General features: G+C 39.0%; 1 protein-coding gene and 1 long non-coding RNA gene across 5 annotated transcripts in view; one reads left to right on the top strand and one right to left on the bottom strand.

Moving 5' to 3' along the window:
* NR3C2 (nuclear receptor subfamily 3 group C member 2) overlaps positions 1-27,476 on the bottom strand; it is a 358,928-nt gene that overhangs the window by 84,756 nt on the left and 246,696 nt on the right. The gene's annotated exons all lie outside the window — the stretch shown is intronic.
* The window catches only part of LOC129035741 (uncharacterized), a 37,849-nt gene continuing 33,697 nt past the window's right edge, over positions 23,325-27,476 (top strand). Inside the window, exon 1 of the long non-coding RNA XR_008502310.1 lies at positions 23,325-27,421. This is a non-coding gene — a long non-coding RNA (uncharacterized LOC129035741). The remainder of the gene's footprint in view (positions 27,422-27,476) is intronic.

Here is a 27,476-nt window from a genome sequence, read left to right on the forward strand (position 1 = left end):
TTGGAGGGCAAAATTAAATAGGCCCGAGGAAAGAGAAAGCAAACCTTAATAGTTATTACTTTTATGCATTTAAATATTACTCATTTTATTCCACTGACATTATCAAAATTAGTCTAAATTAAGAATTAATAGTAGCCAATGATGCACGTACTTCAAAAAAAAACTTATTTTTCTAGGCTGGGATCTCTTCAGGATACAGACTGAATTGGTCTGGAAACTCCCAGATAAAGCAGAGCCAAACAAAATCGCCTTTTTTGAATAAGTGATTGTCTTGCAGTTACTTCTCCTGTTTGGATTCCAGCTTGTCTCTGCACACAGGGTTGGTATTGCAGCATCTTGAGGCACTTTGATGATGTCTTGTGCCGTCAGGTCTCAGGGCACTGCCGAGGACCTGGTGGTGGGCAGGGCCAAGCCAGAGTGGCCAGAATGGGGGCAGACACACAGGCCTGCCCTGCCCTGCCCAGCTCTGTTTACAAGACTAACTTCTGTTTTTTCATTTGGTATTCTGCCACAGTGTAAATTCCAGAGCTTTGGTGACTCTCTCGAAATCTAATTCTGCACAGCAGGCTGAACAAATGCCTCTTTAAAAGAATGTGCTTCCCATTTTAGTTTCAAAAGTATTCTTCGTATTTCTATCATTTAGTCATACCCTACCACCCTAAAGGAAAAGGGTCCAAGAGAGGATTTAAGAAAGTTCTTAATATATAAGATACCAACTCATTGAAAATAAGCTTTTGGGGAAAGTTTAACGTTAAAGGGTTTTTTATTTTTCATGATTCCTTATAATCTGTATTTTCCATTCATATGAGATTGAACAATAGACTTAGATAGAAACATTCAGCCGTTATCCATCAAAGCTGTGAAGGACCCGTCCTGGGAGGACTTCCAGAAATTTTAATGGGGGTAGTTCAGGAAGGACAGCTGGGTCATTTCTGAAAGTTTTTTTGGGGGGAGATTGGGGGCTGTAATTCACATTTAAATTGCTATTAATTTTTAAAGTAACATTACATTGATAGTACAGAAATTAAACAAAACAGTTTTCGTTTCTTCTCTCAAATTGTTTGCCACTTCCTTGTTACTATTCTGCTTATGTTCTAATGGTAGGTTTCCCTTCATTTAAAACAAAGTCTGCTGCATGTGGTGATTTTCACACTTATATTCCTAGGTCCAAAGAATGATGGATCTTCAACGAATGATTTCACTGATGGCTTTGTCAGTGTAAGGACAAGCCTCTCCTGGGTCACAAGGTGGCCCATGGCTGTCACTCCAGTGAAGCTCTTGACTAGGATTGGTTCTTCACTGCTGACTTGGAATAAGGCCAACCTTGTGCTATGATTTTAAAATGAGTGATGTGGTTCTAAGTCATGTACTATGTAAAACTCTCTTTTTAACCCTCATAATAATTTCAACCCCCAAATTTAAATGGGGCTAACAAAAGTCTATATAACCTTCCCTTTAGAGCATTTTTATCCTTTAGTGATTTTTTTCGGACCCACAGTTAAGATTAGACATTCTCTTTTATAGTCAGATATTCTCCCTTCACAGATATGATCATAGAGGATAAAGATCATAAGGCCATGCCCAACATGATATACTCTATACTCGTTTGTTCAGTTTCTGAAGTATTACGCTTAGAACTTATCTAAGTATTTTATTGCATGGCACACAGCAGGCACTAAATAAGTGCTTACTGAACCAAGGGAAAGAAAGAGCAAATAAACCAATAAATGAATGCTTTGCTGACCCTCTATACCACGTTACTTTTCTTGATGTGATAACCACAGCCACCATTTTCTAATAACACTTTTAAGAGAAATGGAAAGAGAGGATGTTGAATTTCACCCCAAACCCCAATGAACTAGGCTAGTCTACCTAGAAAACAATTCCAGGCAAGGCTCAACCCAGCATCACGCTGATAACAAAAGTAAGTCAAGCAACCTCCAAGAAGCAAAGCCAAGTACAGGAGCAGAGGACCTGACAGCCCTGTGGCCAGGGGGACCTAATGCTGTTTTCTCTGGCTGGGCAGCAAACAAGCAGGCGGTCCTGCCACTTCTAACCTTGAGAGAGTCTGAAGAGAGAGGAGACAGGGAGAAGCCAAAAAGAAAAGAGGCCTTTAGCTTCATAGAACCATACTCCAGAAATAGACTCCAGGAAAGAGGCAGTCTATATACTTAATCTTAGGGCCCAATAAACATCATTAAATGAGCCACAGCAGCATGGGTTCCTTTTTGTGGGTGGAATGATGGAAAGTGTATTTGACCTTGACCCTCTCTTCCTTATGGAAGGGGCAAGTGATGCACAGAAAGACTAATCTCCCCCTGCCCCAAATGCCCATCATCAATTCAAGGTTTTAGTACCCAAATTGTGAGCACTCTAAGAGAATGAGAGCCTTCTAGACCCAGAAAGGACCTCACAAAACATCCAATTTAATCTATTTTCAATGAGAGGAGATAAAGTTCCAGAAAGATGAACTGGCTTGCCAGGGTTCCAGCTGATAGAGGTGGCATGTACATGGAGACTCACCGTTTCAAGTTCAGTGGCCTGTTAGCAGTGTCAGCACCAGAACTGTTATGTAGGAGGGACTTAGAGAAATGTGTGAAAACACATTTGCTTCATAAGACATTTATTGATATTTATTTAGGATAGGTTGGAAGGCATTTGGTGAAAATTATGAGGGGAAGGCTAAAAACCTCTCCCAAGGCCATCCAACAACCACTGTAATATCTGTTTAATTTGGCATAAACACAAAACCATCTAAATGGAATTTCAGCTTTTTACAAAATAGTTTCTTCAGAATTACTGTGAGAAGCTACAAAGTTGGATGACAAAGTTGTCCATGACTCTTGGTGGCCAACTTGTTAGCAGATAGCCAGTGAGTTGTCTTACCTGTGTGGGATGTGCCTATGTTTGTAATGTGCCTATGTTTAGTAATCACATACCAAAAATATGCCTTCATAAAGCACCCAATAATTACCATGCATCACTCTAACTGTAAATTTCAAGAAGACACTAAAGAACTTTTGTAGACCTGACTATCAAAGCCCTGTGAATTGAAATCAATATACCATAACATGTGAATGTTAGATACAAGTTGAAGCCCCTGAGGGCAGGTCACTACAATGGCATAAACATCAGTTTTTCTAAGTACCAAGCAGCATGTGGATGAATAGATCTACGATGACCATATTGCCCTCACTGTACATGGCCTAAACTCATCTCTCTGGAAAGTTAATCTTTCATAACATTAACATCAGTATGGTTAAGAAATCACTTACATAAATTATTCTCAATATTATCAGCTGTTATAGTCCACACTTCTTTTTTTTCACTTGGTTCCTATGCTTAAAAAGCTAAACAAAATTTTAATCTTGTATTTGCAGGGAGCTCATGTCAAACAACTTCTTCTGAGAAACACATATGATATATTACAAAAAAGACTGAGAAAAGAAATTAGAAATTTGGGAAAGGAACCCTGTAAGATATACTATGTAGCTACTTCAACAACTCATAAGGATCAAATATGATTTATGACTTTATATATATATATAAAATAATATATATAAATATATATATTCATCTCTTTATCCTCAACTATGCTTTAATTTACTTACTTCCCAAAGTGTAAATAATTACTAAAAGCTATGGCTATTTTAAGAGCTTAATAAAAGTAATGGGATATAACTGAGAAGTTCAAATGATAAAAGATCTAAACAATGACAAAACACATAAAACCAAAGACTATGAAAACAGAGATGATCATACTGCTTCTCAAACTCTGGTCAATGGGTGATCTTCCTTATAATCGCCTCAGGGCTTACTCAAGATGCAGAATCTTGGGCTGCCCAAAGTACACATGGCAGAGTATCTACAAGTGGAGGCTGGGAGTCTTCATTTTTAATGAACTTCCCATGTGATTTTTCCTGCACTTTAGAATTGAGAACTATCAACCTAAAGGTTCTGAATGAGATTACAGAAAGCAGGAGAAAGAGAGAAACTGAGAAAAGAAGATTTGTTAACATGAAGGAAGAGAGGGAGGGAGGGAAAGGACAGATATTAAAAATTTGGTCTACACCATGGTTTCTCAACTTCATTGATATTTTGGGGTGGGTAATTCTTTGTGTAGAAACGGTCCTGTGCATTGTACAGTGTTAGCAGCATTCCTGGCCCTCTACCCAAAAGATGCCAGTGGCAATCCCCCAACCTCCAATTGTGACCATAAAAAATATTTCCAGACTTTGCCAAATGTCCTTTCCGGGAGTAAAATCACTCCTGGTGGAGATTCACTGGTCTATACTAAGGAAGTTGTTAAAGCAAGAACAGTGAACTAGAAAGATCATGAAATCTCTTGGGTATACAAAAAACGATCAAATGAAAACTGAAATAAGCAGCATGCTGATTCATTATGCTCCTAAAGTTAGTTTCCTTAATAGCATAAGTCATAAACTCAAAAGTGAACTCAGTATAATAAAAAAATTCATTTTCATCTTTCAAAATTTAACATATTTCACACAAACATTTGCACTTCTGACACTGCTTGAAAAAAATTTTTTTTTGAATCTGGCAATACCTGCAACAAATAGCTAGAACTGAAACTGGCCACTCCCTTTGGCATGGCAACAAACAGCTCGACCTGGACTAGCCACTCCCCTTCGATGGAGTATTCACTTCCTACCCCCATGCTTTATAGATGAGTGAATTCTATAAAAAAATTCCATAAATATGTCATGGATGTTGTAAGAGATTGGAATATGTTTTACATATGTTTATTTAAAACTTACATTTAGTTTCCTAGATGCCAAAGTCTTAGCAGTAGGGCCACACTTTTAAACTACGAACATAATTTACAAGAAACACAAGCACAAGTACACAGTCCACTAGAGAAATACCCAAAGTTTAGTGTAATCATAATATCAGGTTTATTATCACAAGACATGGCCAAGTACCCTGCCACACCCAAAGGGTGTATGTACTGACTGACAAGCACATATCCTGGATGTTATTACACTCATAAAAAAATGAGTAATGACTGGTTGATCTCAACATTCACACTCACATCAAAATTTAAACTGGGATCTCCACAACAGGCTTTCTTACTAGCCATCCATTAAAAAGAATATTTGTTCCTGTGATTGAACAGGGCTTCTCCTAAACGCACACTTCCTTCAGCTGTGTTGCTGCTACTGGTGCCCAAGCGTCGACTTCCTGCTGACACCACCTGGAGGTAAAAAGGTCCACACCCCTACGTTTACGGTCTATGCCTCATCTTTGAAAGTTGCACCCCTTTCCCTATTCCATGCCAATTTAAGTGCACAATTAAACATGACTACAATGTGAAGGAATCTCCAGGTACAAGCTCTACAGAGTTACTTCAATAAAGAGTGCAGCTTCACACTCCCCAGTTATCTACGCACACATTTTTATCAGAGATGAATGCCTTATAGCAGTGGTTCTCAACCTTTTGGGCACCAGGGACTGGTTTTGTGGAGGACATTTTTTCCTTGGACAGTGACGGGGAGGATGGTTTTGGGATGAAACTGTTCCACCTCAGATCATCAGGCATTATATTCTCATAAGAAACGCACAACCCAGATCCCCCAAATGTGCAGTTCACAATAGGGTTCGTGCTTCTATGAGAATCTAATTCGGCTGCTGATCTGAAAGAAGGCGGTGCTCGCCCATCACTCACCTCCTACTGTGTGGCCCAGTTCCTAACAGGCCAGGGACCCAGTATTGCTGCCTTATAGGTCCTGCCTGATAATGCTCTCTTTTTTCAGCTGGAAGGCTTCTCTATTTCCCAGAGGTGGAGCTACACTACTGTCTTTGTGTTCACGGTCTTAAACACAGCACTGCTTATTTCCACTCTACTCAAGTGGCCACCCAGACAAGGGCTGAGGCTTCCTGTCAATCTTGAAGTTCCTGGGAAGACAGGTGTTCCTCCCACCTGAAATCAGTACAGATTCCTGACTCTGACCTTGGATTACATGTATTCTAAAAACTATGAAATCCAATAATTTAGTTGATAATCCCCGGGAGTTTACTCCACTAAGCTCCTCAACTAAACCTTTCATCTTAACCTACTCATGTCGGGTTTGCCTCTTTTTTTTTTTTTTTTTTTTTTTTTACCTTTCTTCTTTCTTTCTTTCTTTCTTTCTTTCTTTCTTTCTTAATTATTATTATACTTTAGGTTTTAGGGTTTGTCTCACTCTTGGTTTTGTTTTCTTTTTGTTACCTCTTATTCTTTGCATTTTTACATTTGTCTCGAGGGCTCATTTGTCCATCCTTTACTCCAAGTCAACTCATCCTAATTTTCTTTTACCTTAAACCTAATGAGGTTCAAAGTTCACTACAAACCATCAAACCAGGATTGAAATTCTTGCCTTAACAGCAGCAACAGCTATCCCAACACCCCATTGTCTTCCACTCTGGTGACAAAAATTTTAGTTAAGTAAGCATAACCAAGAAGTTCAAACAGTACTTAGAATTCCTCGCCAAGGACTGAAGAGATATAAGCCTTTCCTGCAGTATATTATCATTTAAGAAGTTGCCAAATTATGCTATATAAGTCAACAATAAGGATCAAGACTTATGTGTTTTTTGGAAACTGCATTGTCCTGGTGCGGGAATGGAAAAAATAATATTACACTAAAACTTTGTTAAAATACCATCGTTGGACTCTGTTATAGGACTAGTTTTATAATGAAATCTTTTGTGTCTTTAATAACTGTAGAGCCAAACCTTGTCGTGATTATTATTTTTTGGCCAAACAGGCAAGGTTTAATGGCATGTTTGTTTATTCATTCATTCATTCATTCATTCAATAAGCATTTATTAAGCATCTACTGTGCTAAGTGCTCTGAAGAGAAACACAAAAGGACAACTCTGTTCTTGTAAAGTTCAGACTATCTGGCAAGAAATAACCTATAAACAAATAATTATAATAAAATGTGATGAGTGCTATAATAAAGGCTCTGGAAGCACAGAGAAGGTACTAATCAACTCCATCTAAGGAAGTCATGAAAAGCTTTGTAGGAAAAGTCTTAATAAATTATAAACATATATAACATTGTAAAACTGTCTAAAAGGGAATGAAAGCTTTCCCCACTGTGTAAAGGTTGATCTCTGAGGAGTACACTTAACTTGGAGGTGATGAGTTGATTACAGAGATTTATTAGCACAGGGGAGGAATACGTAGGGGCCATTTCAGAACTGTGTTGACAAAGGCACAAACTAGCAAGAATACAGAGAGACTTCTTGGAAGGGAGGGATGGTGTCAGGGAGTAAGGACAGAGGGGAATGAGGTGGGTGACAGAGTGGCAACATGTTTTTGTTGGACATAGGTCATTACGTAGTACGGTGGGAAGAATAATGAAGACCTCACCTCCCAATGCCTGGGATCTGTGAATGTGTCACCTTACATGGCAAAGGAACTCTGAAGATTAAATCAAGGATTTGAAGATAGGGAAGTTATCCTGAATTGTCTGGGTGCGTGCCATGTAATCATAAGGCTCCTTACTGGGGAAAGATGGAGGCAGGACCAGGAGAAAGGGAGATGTGATGATGGAAGCAGGGGTGTAAGTGATGCCTTTAATCTGGCTTTGAAGATAGAAGGGGCCACGAGCCAAAGAATGTGGGCAGCCTCTAGACATTGGAAAGGGTAAGCAAGTGAATTCTCTCACAGAGCCTCCTCTAAGGAACACAGTCGGTTGACACATTGAGTTTAGCCCAGACTGACTAATTTTGGACTTCTGACCTGCAGAACTGTGAGATAATAAACTTCTGTTGTTTTAGGCCAATAAGCTTATGGTAAATTTGTTACAGCAGCAATAGGAAACTAATTCCCACAGGAATCCAGGGGGCTTCCTTCTTGGTCCTCCTATGTGTCTGGCACAAATGAGAGGCCCTTGTTGTAGCTGACAAAGAGGGCCCTGTTACTCAAACCAGCAGTGCTGACACAGCAGAAACTGCTCCAGCACTGAAGCAGAAGGAGCATGGGTGGGAGGAGCCCCCGACTGTGTGGAGAGGGCTGGGCAGGCAGGTATTAGGATCCCTAGCACAAGAAGATTCATGGGAGTGGCTCAGAACCTTTCAAGGGGTGAGGAAGAAGGCAGAGACAAAAGTGGGTGTGTGTGTTTCTGGGTTGAAAACAAACTAGCGTTGTGTTCACTGCTTTATGTTCAGTCATAGAATCCCATTTGTTTTGAATTTCAAGCAACCTAAGGGAAGCTTCAGATTTTGTTTATTAAAAAAATAAGTCAAATGATTTGACAAAAACTGAGCTACTGGATATGAAAGCCTGCCTGGGAATGGGACAGTTAGTGAGTCTCAGAATAAATAAAGCAAATAAAGTCAATCCTTTAAAAATTTCCCCTTTGTTCTGGATCTGTTTTTCAACTCCAGAGTATTTTAACTGAATCCCTTATATAATACTCAGAAGTCAGATAAGGACTTTTCTTCACCCATAAAACACCTGGAAAACCAACAATAGCATCATCGCTCAGGTATTATCTAAAAAAGTTCAATGGCATGACCCAAATCACCTCTATGGAGTGACAACGAAGTAGTTCCTGAGGGTATTTCCTCTGAAGAACAAACAGAATGGTGAACACATCTACTTGGGGGCCTGAAGACACTAGCTATGCACAGACATTTCTGTCTGACTGTACTGATGACCAGCATGAGCAAAGGCAACCATGGCAGGAGCCTGGGGCATGGAGCATGTGGGGGGCTGGCCATAACCCCAGTTCCCTTTGCTCTGTGTCTCCCCAGGGGGTATAAATGTCTACATGCGTCCAGGGTCTGAGGTGGGGCAGATGAGTGGAAGTGAAGTAGCACTTAGGGTAGCATCTCCAGGTTGGTTTCCTCTCTCTTAATGAATCACAAGCCATGCCAGGGTCCCTCCTTCTCCTCCTCGGTTTTCATCCTAAGACTGTTCCCCACTCTTGACTTCCCAATACCAGGAAGTAGGGTCACTGTTTCAGTGCTTGTCCTCTCCAACGATATCGGACCTACCTTAATCTTCACATTTTAAATGCCCTACTCCAAAGGTCTGTAGCATTTAAATGTACAGCTTATCAAATATATTTAAAATTATTAGTGAGATACAAAACTGGTAAAGTCAGTAGACTACAAAACTGGTAAAATCAGTAGACTACAAAACTGGTAAAGTCAGTAGACTACAAAACTGGTAAAGTCAGTAGACTACAAAACTGGTAAAGTCAGTAGTCCCTTTGTAAGGCTATGTTAGGGTTGTCAAGGAAAATGCAAATACATTATCTTGAAACATCATATTCAGGGACTCCTCCCAATGAAGAAATAGTTACAGAATGCTGATCAGTGATTTCCTTAAAAAAGATAAATAACACTAAATCAAAAAATAAAACAAAACACACACACAAAAAAAACAATTAAAGGCCTGTTAAAAAAATCAATGAAAGGACCTTCTTATCCTAAGAAGAATGCTGCCAATGTCAGCAACCCTTGGAGCAGTGGTTCCTAGCCCTGGTGAACTGGTGCACAACAGAGGCCTAGAAAAGGAAGGATGCCCGTGCTCCATTCAGATTTACTGTGCGAGAATCTCTAGGAGCAGGGCAAGGGTGAGTCTGTTTAAAAGACTTGACAGATGATTCTGAGATGCAGTGAGAACTGTTCAACAGGATGGCTTACTTACAGCCTAGACATCCCATCATTCTTCCACAAAAGCTTTTGAATCTGGCTTAAAATTTCTAATCTGACTCAACTTTATTTATCTAAAAATATGAGTATATATAGGATGGAAAAGTGTTTTTAATGCCATGAGATTTAAGTTTTTTGCTTTAAAGATATATATTTATATGCATGCATTATATATCTAATTAACATATGAAAATGTTTCCAACATGTCTTTCATTTCTTATTTTTCTATTTTTCTACTGTAGTATATTTTATGCCTTCATATGTAAATAAAGATGAAACAGTTTGAATTTTTACTTGTGAATTAGTCTAATTTTGGAATTAAGAATGGCTTGAAGACTGCTAGAGTAAAAAAACTGAATCGAAAGAAATCTGAAAGAATTAAAAAAATTTTTTTTAGCCAGGCATGTACCTGTAGTCCCAGCTACTTGGGAGGCTGAGGCGGCAGGATCACTTGAGCCCAGGAGCTAAGACTGCACCACTGCACTCCAGCCTAAGCGACATAGCAAGATTCCATCTCTAAAATAAACTAAAAATAAAAATTTTAAATTGTTCATAAAGCTTGCCTCCCAGCTTCTCTAGCAGTTGCTGACCATCAGTTGCGAAGAGTTTCTGGGGGGAAACAGTAATGTGCCAAGGTGGTTCCAGAGCTGAAGGGAGATGAAAGAAAGTCAGCTGCTAGAAAGAGGTTACCCTAGTCTTAGCCTGCCTCCCAGGCATTTCCTAGTATCTTTCACAAGAGCTAGAAACCTTTACAGTAAAACTGGATTCATTTTTTTGGTAAGAATTTGAGGGGCCAATTTTCATATTCTGAGTTAAGGGAGCAACTCTGTCTACTGTAGATGTTGAAATTATAACTGAGGTGCTCTGCGGTTAGGAAGGTGAGTGGGCTTTCTGCAAGATTGCTTGAGGCAGAGCTGCTTTTTCCAGACAGCACCCATGCAAGCATCAGTAGATAGCACTGGGCCATTTGATGGGATAGATGTACAAAGGGAGCATCTGGGATGAACCCACCAATGTAGTGAGGGACAGAGTCACATGAAGCCATCCTGATATGCCTCTACCTTTTCCCAGTAGATAGAAGTCAAGGAGATGCAGATATTACTTTGAAGCAAAGAGAAAGAATTCTAGGGATTTGGGCCATTATCAACACTAAAGGCACTCTTCGAGTCTCTTTGCTAAATTTCCAGTGCTTATCAGATCTATAATAAATTTCTTCATTTTAAAGATTAGCTCCTAGAAAGAGCAAGGACAGCGCCTACCTTCTTATTATCACAATCACGTCATTGCATGGGATGCCTGGCATGTCAGAGGCATGTGATGGGTTTTTGCTGAATAAATGAATGGATTCATCAGAGATACGATTTTTAAACACTGTGATCCCCCTATACAAATTAATCTAAATATGAAAAATAATTATGTGATAACAATATACGCTTATTTTCATTCCCATTTAAAATATTTCACATTAGTATGCTGAAGGAAGAAGAACAATTACATTTTGATTACATTTTGGAGTTTCTTATTTTCATGACCTAAATCAGAAACTGCCTTTATATTGTAGTTAAGTATTCTTCTCAAAATAATGAAGCAGCACATTCTAGTGAAGCCATTTTTATTAGCTCTACTAACTCGGCTTGTAAGAACCTCTCTGTCAAACTGTAAATCATTATTTTTTAAGCAGCAAATGAAGTGCTCAGCAAACACTTGACTCTTACTCTCTTTATTCCAATTTATTACAAATAACTTTTACTCTCCTTTATTAATCATGGTAACGAGTATGCATTTTATAATTTGACAAATCAATAGTTTTAAAATATGTTAGAAGTGGGTTAGCGCCTTTTAAGGTATATTATTTGTCCAGAAAAATCATCATATGAAAAGATACTAATGATATTGAATATCATACATTTACTACTAAGACTGAAGGACTGTTAGCTGAAGGAAAGTTAGCTGAATGGTTTTCGGTACATTCTAGAGCTGAGAACAGAGGACTTTATTGTAACATAAACAGCTTCTCCATCTTCACAATCACATAATTCAGTGTGAAAATGGGGAAAATAGGATGTCTGTTCAGAAAGCCAACAATAATCAGATCATTAGCTACCAGATTTGCAAATAAAAAAACATTAAGTTATATTCCTCAGTGGACACACCTATTCACAGAAAGTAAGTGAATGCAATGTTTACAAGTTTGAGAAAAGTCTGAGGCAGATTACACCAGTCAATTCTCAGGGAGCAAGCAGGTACTTTACCTAGGATGGCTGATCATCCCTTTCTGAGATGACTGAGTGTATTAACCTATGATGCTTGGTTGTAAGTGGTCTGCCCTCCCTTCCCTAATATCTCCATATCCCTCATCCCATCCCTGACCCCAGAACTTATCCTCAATCTTAGGGCCTGGGGTCAGTGCTGGCATTTAGTGACAGAGAACAATTTAGTTATAGAGATAATGTTCTACAAGAGAATGTCCACCTTACACATTAATTAGTAATTTTTTAAAGCTTCCGAGATTTGCTTAATTTATGCTTTTCTGTCTTGTTTTGGTTCGTGTGTTTTCAAAGCAGGCATAGTTAAAACGTTTTCGACTCCAAAATAAAGCCTTCAGGGCTGGACGCAGTGGCTCACGCCTGTAATCCTAGCACTTTGAGAGGCCAAGGCGGGCGAATCCCTTGAGGCCAGGAGTTAGACACCAGTCTGGCAAACATGGTGAAACCCTCATCTCTACTAAAAATTAGCTGGGTGTGGCAGAGCACGCCTGTAATACCAGCTAGCTAGTAGGCTGAGGTAGGAGAATCACTTGAACCCGGGAGGCAGAGGTTTCAGTGAGCTGAGAATGCGCCACCTCACTCCAGCCTGGGCAGCAGAGTGAGACTCTGCCTGGAAAAAAAAGCCTTCAGTAGTTCTGTTCCAAGAAGCATGAAGCTAATATTTCGCTTTGATAATCTGCTTATTGAAAACTGATTTTTTTCACTTTTAAATGTATAGGTAGCATAAAATACGTAAATAAAAATTAGGATATTGAGAATTTTGCCGCGATTTCAAGGATGTTCTGCAATTAACAGATGCCTGTAACTGTTATGGGTTTGTACTAGAGATGTGTTTATTATACTCTGATTGTTACAGTCACAGTTCCTTTCTGAAAAATTGGGTCAAAATGTTTCTCAAAAGGTTTTCTCACTTTCTACCAAAGGGCCCTGTGATCTGACCACACCAGCCTGGGTGAGGAAAGGGCAAGGGGTCAAAGGCAGACATTGTCTATATTCTCTCAGCCCAACCGGAAGCCCTGTTCTGGGTGGTGACTGACAAGTTAATCTGGACCCTCCTCTTGGGAATTTTGAATGCAGGACACTCAGGTGTCAATGACACTGAGAGATAGGCAGAGAGAATATATTAAGTAGAAACCTGTACTGAAAACCACGAGGCTGCAAAAGCAACATGTTAGGACAAAGAGAGGTAGAGTGAAAACAGCAGAAAGAAGCAGGTAAAAACAAAAAACAAAAAACAAAAAACAAAGAGGAAGTCCTAGAAATTGAAAGCCTCTTATATCCTGAGTGATATTCCAGCAGTTCACAAAGACTGTGCAATTATTAATATTGTAATAAAACTCCATTATCTGTGGTGACCTGAAATAATGTAACAACGTGAGGTGTCATGAACAAAAAACACAAAACGATTTTAACAGAGTTAGCAGTTGTGTATTACAGAAAATATCAATGAGTGTGTGAAACCAGGAGGCTGCTGGGGGTCCTGGCCTAAAGAGAACTGTGTATTGAGGATGCTACTTGGAAAGAGAAACGACAGTTCGGATTCTAGGTCTCTTGAGACCACCGAGGACAAATGACAAGATTTCATATGCCCAAAAAGTCTGAAATGCTAAGCTCTCAGGCCCTTTAAGGAAGGCTAGAATGACAATCTACCAGGACAGACTGCAGTGAAAAAGGTAAAGGAAAACTGAAAGCAACAGAGGGTATCTGTATACCCAATTTTTCCAACCAACATCCCTGAATTTTATATTTAAAAAGACATAAGAAAAGCAGACTCCTTGGGTAAGCTCAGCAAGGCATGAGTGAGTTCATAAAATTGCATATATTTCTGGGAAGGGATGAACACTGGCATTCAATGCCTGCACTGCTTCTGTTCTAAGATGTCATCATTCACAAAATAAGACACCAGTTTAATGAGAGTTTTGAAGGAAACTAACAAAAATTAGATGTATATATTGAGTGCAAATTATAATCACAAGAGTTAAAATTTAAAAGAAAAAAAAGTCTTTAAAAGAGATACAGCAAATCTTTTAAATTCTATCTGCTTTAGAGCCAATCCTGAATTTCCTCCATGAAATTCTGCAGTGTAAAAACACCAGTTGTTTAATTCAACAGTTATATTACTATGACAATTAATATGGCTTAGTTTATACGTGAAGATGCAAAAACCATACTTTCACTGACTTATAAAAATTTATTCTTTCCCAACTTTACTGTTCAAAAGTCCCATTGAAATTCTTATTGTCTATAAGCAAGGAGAATGGAAAGAAAAAAACTCTGAGGAATGGTATCTCTTTTATATAACTCAATACACCTGGGCTTTCTAAACTTCTACAACTACTGCATATCTGCCTTGGGAGACCCTTTGAAGACATAAAAATTGTTTCTCTTATTGGATTTCAGATATTAAACCTATTCTCTCACTGGTGTTGATCCTGTAATTTCTCTCACCAGACCTACACTGTGAGTTTTGCAGGTGACCATGCCAACTAGTTGTAGCAAGTTGCTGGCAGGTAAAGCCAATTTTCTTCAAGTAAAAAGATCTCTCTCTGGGTTTGGTGTGTCAGTCATGATTCTTTAATTCTCTGGTCTCTGGGTCTTTTGTTTTCTGCTCACTTCTACATTTTAGTTTTTAGAAGTATTGCACAGCAGGTAACTTACTGATGGCTTTTTTTTTTTAAATCTTTTTTCCTCCTTCCTGTTCAGGGATAACTCCTTTGGCCATCTGTGTGTCTTTACCTCTTCTGCTTACTAACACTGCTAGTGTTAATACTTCTCTTTTTAGTTCAAAATTATGAGCTTTTTTTCTTTAAATTTTATAAAATATGCTCATATTATTAATAAACTAGAAAGGAGATAAGAAAAAAATGCAGTCATAATGTTACTTCACTAGCAAACCATCTTTGGTGTTCTAACATTTCCTTCTAGTCTTTTGACTCATGCAAACCTTTTAGTGTGGTCGTAATCATAGCGTAAGTAACCTAAATAATTTTGCATACTAATTTTGTATTATTAGTTTCTTTTTTCAGAGGCTGCTCTATGTTGTTATAAATTTTCATGGCCATAATTTCATTGGCCCATTAATATTGCATTATGTGGATGTATTCTAATATAAGTATTTTCCCCACTGTGGTTCCACTGTTATCAGTAATGTACAAGAGCATCTGTTTTAGTGAATGACTCCCAATCTGCATTGTTTCCCTTCCCTCTTCCCCTAGCTGCCTTCTCTCCAACCCTCAAAAGCAACCATGATGTCTGCTGTTGCTCCTGCTTCCTGTGTCTTAGATCCTTCTCGCTTTTCCTATGATGTGTCCCACTCTAAGAGGGAAAGGGGGACGCGATATGGCCACCTTTACAGGATCCTGCTAAACTGAGTAAAGTGATTTCTAGGATTAAGGAAAACTACAGATACTCGTTGAAAGTACATTGGAACCAGAATTAGGAACCAGTTTCAGAAATATACTGTGGCTTGTAAAGTCTACCTTTTTAAAATTACAGGAAGCATGATTTTAGTATTTTAGTGTCTTCACTAAAGGAATGTGAAAGAGGACTTCAAGTCCTATCGAAATGTGAAGTGAGAGGGGTAGTTTAGAAAGAAGGGAAGAGGACTAATTAGGATCCTTACACTGTATTTTTCAAGTATCTAATGATACCATCTTGGACTCCAAATTCCTCATCTGTAAAATGGGAGGACTGGAATAGGAAAAACTCTATGATCCCCTCTATATTCTATGGCCAGGGGGCAGTCAAGCTAGAAACTCTTCAAAGGACTCATTCTTGGTCTAAGGGCTGGCTAACTTTAGTGCTATGCTTTACATATTTTAGGAAAAGCTCTAAAAGGCATGTATAGACCACTCCCTTCAGAACACTGGTAAAAGTGAAGTGAATTAATTCCTTTAAAAAAAGCTACACAAAGCAGAAAATTCTCACGTACAGAGAGCCATGGGGCTTTTTTAGATCCACTAATATGGGCTATAGCAAGAGTGGCAGGTTCAGCTTAGGGCCAAAGAACTGTTATTTTCCTTTCAATTTCTCTGTTGACATTCTCACATCTTCTGCTGTATTTTCCTTTGCATGCTGCCTACAGCCCAGCAGGATTTTAAGGAAAAAGAATAGTACTTGTGGCAGGAGGGAGGGAGTGGGTCTAGAGAAATGGGAAGAGGCACATTCTATAGCTTTAACTTCTGAGAGATACAAATCTATGCACTCTTCATTCTTCTTTCCTCCCATATTGTAAAGGAGAGGCCAGTTTGGGGACATGATTAAGACTACATGCTAACCAACTAATCAGATAGGAAAAAAATATTCTGTAGTATTTTGGATTTTATTCCAGGAGTCATGATCATTTGCTAAAAGAAAATGTCTTCCAAGTATTACACTATGTTGCCATATGCCTCAAAAGAGATAGTAAAGAAGAAGGCGGGTAGAAGAAACTGGACCACTTTGCTTTGCTAGGAAAATAGTGGTGAGATCAAAACACACATAAAAGAGTTTTAATTCATGTTTTTAATTTTAGAAATTGCTTCACATTAGAAGTTAAACTTCACATTCTCTTTTTTAAGTGTAAGATTGCTGGTGTTTCTTTTTCCCAAATTGAAACTAAAAGCAAGACTTTGAAATAAATCATAAAAGAAAAAAAAATTACAATGTACACAACTGGACAACTAATAAAAGTTAATTATTTAATTCATGAACCAGAAGTGGTTAAATTATAACTTAAACCTAAAGTAACTATTGCTTTCATAAATACCAGTTTTCACTCTGTCCATTTTTGACTCATCTACTTTTTTAAACGACCTCAAGATTCACAGTGAGCTTTTTTCAGCAAGATTTTTTACCAAAACCCATAAAACCTATCCTGTATAGGCAGAAAACAGTAACAAATTATGTGAATTTTGTATCACATACCGTGCCAAACCTCACTTACAGATAACTGCAAATGCCAGCTAAACAGTTGTACCATGGCTATCTTTAAAAGATAGCTGAGCCACTTTGCCTAGAGGGGACCTGCTGAGTGAGGCTGGGCATAATTATGGTTTTGCTGCCAGGAACAGAGATCTAGGTTCTGGCTCTGCTACTCCCTGGCTTGGTGGCCTTGGGCCAGCTTTTATTATTATTATTATTATACTTTAAGTTCCAGGGTACATGTGCACAACGTGCAGGTTTGTTACATAGGTATATATGTGCCACGTTGGTTTGCTGCACCCATCAACTCATCATATACATTAGGTATTTCTCCTAATGCTATCCCTCCCCCCATGCCCCCCCACCCCACAACAGGCCCCGGTGTGTGATGTTCCCCACACTGTGTCCAAGTGTTCTCATTGTTCAATTCCCACCTATGAGTGAGAACATGTGGTGTTTGGTTTTCTGTCCTTATGATAGTTTGCTGAGAATGATGGTTTCCAGCTTCATCCATGTCCCTGTAAAGGACATGAACTCATCCTTTTTTATGGCTGCATAGTATTCCATGGTGTATATGTGTCACATTTTCTTAATCCAGTCTATCATTGATGGACATTTGGGTTGGTTCCAAGTCTTTGCTATTGTGAATAGTGCCGCAATAAACATATGTATGCATGTGCCTTTAAAGTAGCATGATTTATAATCCTTTGGGTATATACCCAGTAATGGGATGGCTGGGTCAAATGGTATTTCTAGTTCTAGATCCTTGAGGAATTGCCACACTGTCTTCCACAATGGTTGAACTAGTTTACACTCTCACCAACAGTGTAAAAGCATTCCTATTTCTCCACATCCTCTCCAGCCTCTGTTGTTTCCTGACTTTTTAATGATCGCCATTCTAATTGGTGCAAGATGATACCTCATTGTGGTTTTGATTTGCATTTCTCTGATGACCAGTGATGATGATTTTTAACCTCCATGCCTCCATTAACTCGCTTGTAAAATGGACACATGAAGAGTATGTATCTCATAGCACTGCTGTGAGGCTTAAGTGGGACGGTGAATATAATGGGCTCAGCAGAGTGCTCAGAGCACAACAAGCCCTCAAAAATGCCAATTGTTTATTCATGTATTCAATCAATAGCCAGTGAACACCAAACTTTGTGCCCTGTACTGTTGCAGTCAGTGAGGATAAGGCAACAAATAAGCAAAGAACAATTCCTCCTCTGATGGAATGTATAGTTCAACAGAAAATACCTAATACTTTCTTACTATTATTGCTAAACCAGTAGTGCTCCATGGCCCCAAGGGGACATTTGGTAAAGTCTGGAGATATTTTTAGTTGTCACAACTGGAGGAGAGTGAACTGCCGCAGGTATCTAGTAGGTAGAGACCAGGGACACTGATAAACACCCTACTATGCACAGGACAGTCTTCTACAACAAGAACTATCAGGCCCAAAATGTCAACTGTGCAGATGTTAAGAAATCCTGTTTTAAGTTACTGACTCAGTTAATCCTTAGAACACCCTATGAGGTAAGAATGATAAGGATAGGCTGGGCGCGGTAGCTCACGCCTGTAATCCCAGCACTTTGGGAGGACAAGGTGGGCAGTTCACGAGGTCAGGAGTTCGAGACCAGCCTGGCCAACATGGCGAAACCCCAACTCTACTAAAAATACAAAAAAAAAAAAAAAATTAGCCTGGTGTGGTGGTGGGCACCTGTAATCTCAGCTACTCAGGAGGCTGAGGCAGGAGAATCGCTTGAACCCGGGAGGCGGAGGTTGCAGTGAGCATGCCATTGCACTCCAGCTGGGTGACAAGAGCAAGACTCTGTCTCACAAAAGAAAAAAAAAGAATGATAAGGATAGGCATTTTATTTTTATAGTAACCAACAGTAACCATATATTACAGCGTGGATAAGACTATATATTTCATATACAACTTTACAACAATATTTACATATTTTATGTAATATATGCTATTATTTGTAAAGTACTCTACACATTATATACAGATACATTAAAACATACCCTCCTAGCATATGCTTTTTTAAAAAAAATCCACTGATGGATTTTATAAAATAGATTGAGTTCACTTTACAACCAGTGGCTGTACCCTTGTGTCATCTAGATTTTAAATTATTAATAATCTGTCCTGATTCTCACTCACATACTACAGAGGGTAATCTTTTGGGCCACATCTGCAATGATTCCAATATCAGACAAGAGGACATTGTGGTGCACTAGAGACACCAGAAAAGGAGCTCAGAAGTTCAAGATCTAGTTTAATTATCTCACTGCCTGGGCAAGTCACTTAACTTCTCTGGGCACCAGAGGCCAACCATTACCAAAACATGGGGCCATAATGCCTTTGCTGGGGATTCAGAGGTTGGTAGGATAAAATGAGATAATGTGTGAAAGCACTATGGAAGCCACGACGACCCACCCCACATTCACCACCTCTGCCACTGCCAACTAACACACACTCAGTAATCACTTTCTTCTCACCATACATTTACTCATCAAATCTCATCACAGTCTGAGAGGTAGGTGTGCTGATCAATGCAATGTGAGGAAAAAGAAACTGGAGCACAAAGAAAGGATAACTTGCCCGAAGTTACAAGGTCAGTGAATGGCAGAGCAATGGCTCCCACTCACACAGTCTGGTTCCAGGGCATGCCCCCTTAGCCAGTGTGGCCCTCTCTCTGCTTTGGTGTTGGTGCTTGGAGCATGTCCTCACATTAGCAGTAAGGCCAAGCTCACTGTTCTCTTGATTTCTAGGAGTTGCTCTGCTCTATAGGAAGTCCTGTTTACTCCCTGGTCCTGATCAGCCAAGCCAGCTAATTCATTGATCAAAGCAAAGAAGAAATGAAGTCTCATTTAATTAGTTTTTTGAACTACTTTTTTTTAAATAGGCAATATGGGTACACAACACATGCTTCCATCACAATACAAAATTCAAAGGCACAGAAGGATCTACAGTGACAATTAGTTTTCCTTCTTATCGCATCTTCCAGCTACCCAAGTCCTCTCTGTAGAGATGACCACCACTACTAGCATCTCATACTTCATTCCAGAAATGTTCTATACAATATGCTTTCTAAAATAGCATATTTTGTATGCTATGAGTTGTATATCTATTTTACAACCTGATTTTTTTCACTAAATACTACTTGGGAGATCAGTCCATATTAGTATATACAGAGTTCCCTTTATTTTTATTAATGTCTGAAGAGTATTCTGTAATTTATTTAATCCATCCTCAACAGATGAATATTTAATAAATTTCTGATATTTAATAACAGCACAATGAGTATTTAATGTAGAGATCATTTCTAACATTGCAAGAATATACATAGGATAAATTCCTAAAAGTGGAATTGTTGAGTCCAAGGCATGTGCCTTTTAACATTTTATTGAAATAGCCAAATTGCTCTCCATAGGGGTTGTACCAATTTATTCTCCCACCTGAAATGCAGGAGATCATCAATGAGTTTAACTTTATTTCCATACTCTCATCAAACAGTGTCATAAAAATGTTTTATCCTTGTCAAAAACATAACATCTCATTACATTTTTAATTTGCATTTCTATTATAATGATTAGATTTAGAATCTTTTCATGTGTTTCAAGAACCAATTGTATTTCTTTTATCTGCAATTGTTCTGTTCATATCCTTTACCTGTTTTTTTAATGAGTTGGGTTTTATTTTCTTATAAAATTATAGGAGCTTTTTATCTGTGAGAAAAATTAACCCTTTGTCTATAAGTTGTATTTCCTCCAGTTTCATATTGTTTAAGGCCTTTGCAGTAATATTTGATTTGTAAGTAATGTTCATTTTCTCAATTTTTTGCTTTTATAGCTTCTGAGTTTATTTCATATAGTCATCTTTCAGCATCCTCAGTGGATTGGTTCCAGGAAAACTTATCCCCTGCTCTGAGATACCAAAATCCATGAATTCTCAGGTCTCTCATATAAAATGGCACAGTATTGTACACAATCTATTTATTTCCTCATAAGTTATTGGGGTACAGGTGGTATTTGGCTACATGAATAAGTTCTTTAGTGGTGATTTGTGAGATTTTGGTGCACCCATCATCCAAGCAGTATACACTGTGCCATATTTGTAGTAGTCTTTTATCCCTTACCCCCTCCCACCCTTCCCCCCAAGTCCCCAGAGTCCAGTGTATCATTCTTATGCCTTTGCGTCCTCAGAGCTTAGCTCCCACATACCAGTGACAACATACGATGTTTGGTTTTCCATTCTTGAGTTACATCACTTAGAATAATACTCTCCAATCTCATCCAGGTCACTGCAAATGCTGTTAATTCATTCCTTTTTATGTCTGCATAGTATTCCATCATATTGATGTGTGTATATATATAAAGAAACTGTGATATATATATATATATATGATATATGTGATATATATCTATCACAGTTTCTTTATCCACTTGTTGATTGATAGGCATTTGGGTTGGTTCCACAATTTTGCAATTGTGAATTGTGCTGTTATAAACATGCGTGTGCAAGTATATCTTTCCAATAATGACTTCTTTTCCAGTAGTGGGACTGCTGGATGAAATGGTAGTTCTACTTTTAGTTCTTTAATGAATCTCCACATTGTTTTCCATGGTGGCTGTATTATTTTACATTCCCACCAGCAGTGTAGAAGTGTTCCCTGTTTACCGCATCTATGCCAACATCTACTGTTTTTTTTGATTATGGCCATTCTTGCAGGAGTGAGGTGGTATTGCATTTTGGTTTTGATGTGCATTTCCCTGATCATTAGTGATGTTGAGCATTTTTTCATATGTTTGTTGGCCATTTGTATATCTTCTTTCGAGAATTGTGTATTCATGTCCTTAGCCCACTTTTGGATGGGACTGTTTTATTCTTACTGATTTATTTGAGTTCATTGTAGATTCTGTATATTAGCCCTTTGTCAGATGTACAGAAGATTTTCTCCCACTCTGTGGGTCATCTGTTTACTCTGCTGACTCTGTTGTCTGTTTACTCTGCTGACTCTGTTGTCTGTTTACTCTGCTGACTGTTCCTTTCACTGTGCAAAAGCTCTTTAGTTTAATAAGGTCCTAACAATTTATATTTGTTTTTATTGCATTTGCTTTTGGGTTCTTGGTCATGAAATCCTTGCCTAAACCAATGTCTAGAAGGGTTTTTTCCAATATTATCCTCTAGAATTTTCATAGTTTCAGGTATTAGGTTTAAGTCCTTAATCCATCTTGAGTTGATTTTTGTACAAGGTGAGGGATGAGAATCCAATTTCATTCTCCTACATGTGGCCAGACAATTATCCCAGCACCATTTGTTGAAATGTCCTTTCCCTACTTTATGTTTTTGTTTATTTGTCAAAGATCAGTTGGCTCTAAGTATCTGGGTTTATTTCTGGGTTCTCTACTATGTTCCATTGGTCTATATACCTATTTTTATACTGGTACTATGCTGTTTTGGTAACTATGGCCTTATAGTATAGTTTGAAATCAGGTAATGGGATGCCTCCAGGTTTGTTCTTTTTGCTTAGTCTTGCTTTGACTATGTAGGCTCTTTTTTAGTTCCGTATGAATTTCAGAATTGTTTTTTCTAATTCTGCAAAGAATGATGGTGGTATTCTGATGGGGATTGCATTGAATTTGTAGATTGCTTTTGGCAGTATGGTCATTTTCACAATATTGATTCTACCCATCCATGAGCACGGGATGTGTTTCCATTTGTTTGTGTTGTCTATGATTTCTTTCAAAACACTCTCAGCAGTGTTTTGTAGTTTTCCTTGTAGAGGTCTTTAGACTCCTTTCTTAGGTATATTCCAACATATTTTATTTTATTTTTTTTTGCAGGTATTGTTAAAGGGGATAAGTTCTTGATTTCATTTTCTGCTTGGTTGCTGTTGGTGTATAGAAGAGTTACTGATTTCTGTATGTTATTCTTGTATCCGGAGGCTTTGCTGAGTTCTTTTATCAGTTCTAGGAGCTTTCTAGGGGGGTCCTTAGGGTTTTCAAGGTCAACGATCATATCATCAGCAAACAGTGACAGTCTGACTTCCTCTTTACTAATTTGGATACTGTTTATTTCTTTCTCTTGTCTGATTGCTCTGGCTAGGACTTCCAGTACTATGTTGAAGAGGAGTGGTGACAGTGGGCATCCTTTTCTTGTTCCAGTTCTCAGGGGGAATGCTTTCAACTTTTCCCGATTCAGTATCATGTTGGCTGCGGGTTTCTCACAGAAGGCTTTTATTACATTAAGGTATATCCCTTGTATGCCGATTTTGCTGAGAGTTGTTTTTTTTTTTTTTTTTGAGATGGAATCTCACTCTGCTACCCAGGCTGGAGTGCAGTGGCGCGATCTTGGCTCATTGCAACCTCCGACTCCTGGGTTCAAGCGATTTTCCTGCCTCAGCCTCCCCAAGTAGCTGAGACTACAGGTGCACGCCACCACCCCTGGCTAATTTTTGTATTTTTAGTAGAGACGGGGTTTTGCCATGTTGGCCAGGCTGCTCTTGAGATCCTAATCTCAGATGATCATCCCACCTCAGTCTCCCAAAGTGTTGGCATTACAGGCATGAGCCAGTATGCCCGGCCAAGAGTTTTAATCAAAAAGGGATGCTGGATTTTGTTTAATGCATTTTTTGCATCTATTGAGATGATCATGTGATTTTTTTGTTTTTAATTCTGTTTATGTAGCATATCACATTTATTGACTTGCATATGTTAAACCATCCCTGCATGCCTGGTATGAAACCCACTTGATCATGGTGGATTATCTTTTCGATATGTTGTTGGATTCAGTTAGCTAGTATTTTGTTAAAAATTTTAGCATCTATGTTCATCGGGGATATCAGTCTGTAGTTTTCTTTTTTTGGTTATGTTCTTTCCTGGTTCTGGTATTAGGGTGATGAATTAGGGAGGGTTCCTTCTTTTTCTCTCTTGTGGAATAGTGTCAAAAGGATTGGTACCAATTCTTTGAATGTCTGATAGAATTCTGCTGTGAATCCATCTGGTCCTAGACTTTTTTTTGTTGACAATTTTTTAGTTACCATTTCAGTCTTTTTAGTTACCATTTTAATCTGCTTGTTATTGGTCTGCTCAAGGTATCTAATTCTTCCAGATTTAAGCTAGGAGGATGGTATTTTTCCAGGACTTTATCCATCTCTTCTAGGTTTTCTAGTTTATGTGTGTAAAGTTGTTTATAGTAGCCTTGAATGATCTTTTGTATTTCAGTGGTGTCAGTTTTAGTATCTCCTATTTTGTTTCTTAGTGAGGTTATTTGGATTTTCTCTCTTCTTTTCTTGGTTAATGTTGCTAATAGTCTATCAATTTTATTTACCTTTTCAAAGAACCAGCTTTTTGTTTCATTTATCTTTTGTATTGTTTGTTTGTTTCAATTTCATTTAGTTCTGCTCTGATCTTGGTTATTGCTTTTCTTCTGCTGGGTTTGGGTTTGGTTTGTTCTTGTTTCTCTAGTTCTTTGAGTTGTGACCTTAGATTGTTCGTGTTCTTTCAGACTTTTTGATCTAGGCATTCAGGGCTATGAACTTTCCTCTTAGCACTGCCTTTGCTGTATCTCAGAGGTTTTGATAGGTTGTGTCATTACTGTCATTCAGTTTGAAGAATTTTTAAATTTCCATCTTGATTTTGTTTTTGACCCAATGCTCATTCAGGAGCAGGTTAATTTCCATGTATTTGTATGGTTTTGAAGGTTCCTTTTGGAGTTGACATCCAATTTTATTCCACTGTGGTCTGAGAGAGTGCTTGATATATTTTCAATTTTCTTAAATTTATTGAGGCTTGTTTTATGGTCTATCACATGGTCTATCTTGGAGAAAGTTCCATGCGCTGTTGAATAGAATGTGTATTCTGCAGTTGCTGGATGAAATGTTCTGTATACATCTGTTAAGTCCATTTGTTCCAAGGTATAGTTTAAATCCATTGTTTCTTTGTTGACTTTCTGTCTTGATGACCTGTCTAGTGCTGTCAGTGGAGTATTGACCTCCCCCACTATTACTGTGTTGCTGTTTATCTTATTTCTTAGGTCTATTAGTAATTGTTTTATAAATCTGGGAGCTCCACTGTTACGTGCATATATGTTTAGGATTTTAACCACTGTTGCTTTAAAGTTTGTTTTGTCTGATATAAGAATAGCAATGCCTCTTTGCTTTTGGTGTCATTTGCATGAAATGCCTTTTATACCCCTTTACTTTAAGTTTATATGAGTCCTTATGTGTTAGGTGAGTTTCCTGAAGGCAGCAGATAGTTGGTTGGTGATTCTTATACATTCTATGGTTCTATATCTTTTAAGTGGAGCATTTAGGCCACTTACATTCAATGTTATTATTGAAATGTGAAGTACCGTTGCATTCATCACGCTCTTTGTTGCCTGTATACTTTGGTTTTGTTTTTGATTTTTAACTTTTTTTTTTGCTTTATAGATCTGTGTGATTTATGCTTTAAAGAGGTTCTGTTTTGATGTATTTCCAGAATTTGTTTCAAGATTTAGAGCTCCTTTTAGCAGTTCTTTTAGTGGTAGCTTGGTGGTGGCAAATTCTCTCAGCATTTGTTTGTCTGAAGATGGCTGTATCTTTCCTTCATATGTGATACCTAGTTTCACTGGATACAAAATTTTTGGCTGATAACTGTTTTGTTTGAGGAGGCTGAAGATAGGTGCCTAATCCCTTCTAGCTTTTAGGGTTTCTGCTGAGAAATCTGCTGTTAATCTGATAGGTTTTCCTTTATAGGTTACCTGGTGCTTCTGTCTCACAGCTCTTAAGATTCTTTCCTTTGTCTTAACTTTGGATAACCTGATGACAATGTACCTAGGCAATGATCTCTCTGTGATGAATTTCCTGGGTGTTCTTTGTGCTACTTACATTTGGATGTTAAAGTCTCCTTCAAGACCGGGGAAGTTTTCCTCGATTATTCCCCCAAATATGCTTTCCAGGCTTTTAGAATTCTCTTCTTCCTCAAGTACACCGATTATTCTTACGTTTGGTTATTTAACTTAATCCCAGACTTCTTGGAGGTTTTGTTCATATTTTCTTATTCTTTTTTCCTTGTCTTTGTTGGATTGGGTTAATTCAAAGACCTTGTCTTTGAGCTCTGAATTTCTTTCTTCTACTTGTTCAGTTCCATTGCTTAGACTTTCCAGAGCATTTCACATTTCTAAAAGCGTGCCCAAAGTTTCCAGAATTTTTGATTGTTTTTTTCTTTAAGCTATCTATTTCCATGAATATTTCTCCCTTCACTTCTTTTATCATTTTCTGGATTTCCTTGGATTGGGCTTTGCCGTTCTCTGGTCCCTCCCTGATTAGCTTAATAACTAACCTCTTGAATTCTTTTTGAGATAAATCAGGGATTTCTTCTTGGTTTGGATCTATTGCTGGTGCACTTGTGTGATTTTCTGGGGTGTTGAAGAGCCTTGTTTTGCCATATTACCAGGGTTGGTTTTCTGGTTTCTTCCATTTGTGCAGGCTCTGTCAGAGGGAAAGTCTAGGGCTGAAAGCTGCTGTTCAGATTCTTTTGTCCCACACTGTGTTCCCTTGATGTACTACTCTCCCCCTTTTCCTATGGATGTGGTTTCCTGTGAGCCAAAGTACAGTGATTGTTGTCTCTCTTCTAGCCACCCAGCAAGTCTACCTGGCTCCGGGCTGGCACTGGGGGTTGCCTGCACAGAGTCCTGTGATGTGAACTGTCTATGGGTCTCTCAGGTGTGGATACCAGCACTTATTCCAGGGGAGGTGGTGAAGGGTGCAATGGATTCCATGAGGGTTTTTAGCTTTGGTGGTTTAATGCTCTATTTTTGTGCTGGTTGGCCTCCTGCCAGGAGGTGGCGATTTCCAGAAAGCATCAGTTGTAGTAGTGTGCTGAGGGAACTGTGATGGGTGGGGCCCAAGAACTCCCAAGAGTATATGCCCTTTGTCTTCTGCTACCAGGGTTGATAGGGAAGGACCATCAGGTGGGGGCATGGCTAGGCATGTCTGAGCTCAGACTCTCCTTGGGTGGGTCTTGCTGTGGCTGCTGTTGGGAGTGGGGGCAAGATTCCCAGTTCACTGGAGTTGTGTACCAAGGAGGATTATGGCTGCCTCTGCTGAGTCATGCAGGTTTTCAAGGAAGAGGGGGAAAGCCGGCAGTCACAGGCCTCACCCTGCTCCCAGGCAAACTGAAGGGCTGGTTTCACTCCCACTGAGCCGCCCCAACAGCCTGAGTCTGTTTCCAGGGAGAGGGCAAGAGGGGCTTGAAAACTTGCCCAAGGCTATCTGCCTCCCAGCAGCCACAGAAAAGGGCTTTAGTTCTTCCCCTGCCTGTGAAGTCTGCAGGCCTGATTTGGGCCCTCCCCCGAGTTCTGGCAAGGAGGCTTCTCGCCCTGTTCAAATTGTTACAAAGTTCAGCTGGAGAATTCCTTCTCCCTGTGGAGTTTTACCCCCTGCTCCTCTGGCCACCCTCCCAATGGATCCCTGCGGTGTCAGGCAGGAATGGGCTGCTTGGTGACCCAGAGAGCTCCCAGGACCTTGCTGCTGCTTCTTCTGCCGCTGTATTTCACTGGGCTCTCTAAGTTGACTCAGCTCCAGGTAAAGTCAGAAACTTCTCCCACAAACAGACCTTCAGCTTCTCCAGTGGGGGTGT

The sequence above is a fragment of the Pongo pygmaeus genome, chromosome 3, assembly GCF_028885625.2.
Source record: "Pongo pygmaeus isolate AG05252 chromosome 3, NHGRI_mPonPyg2-v2.0_pri, whole genome shotgun sequence".
NCBI classification, from domain to species: Eukaryota; Metazoa; Chordata; class Mammalia; order Primates; family Hominidae; genus Pongo; species Pongo pygmaeus.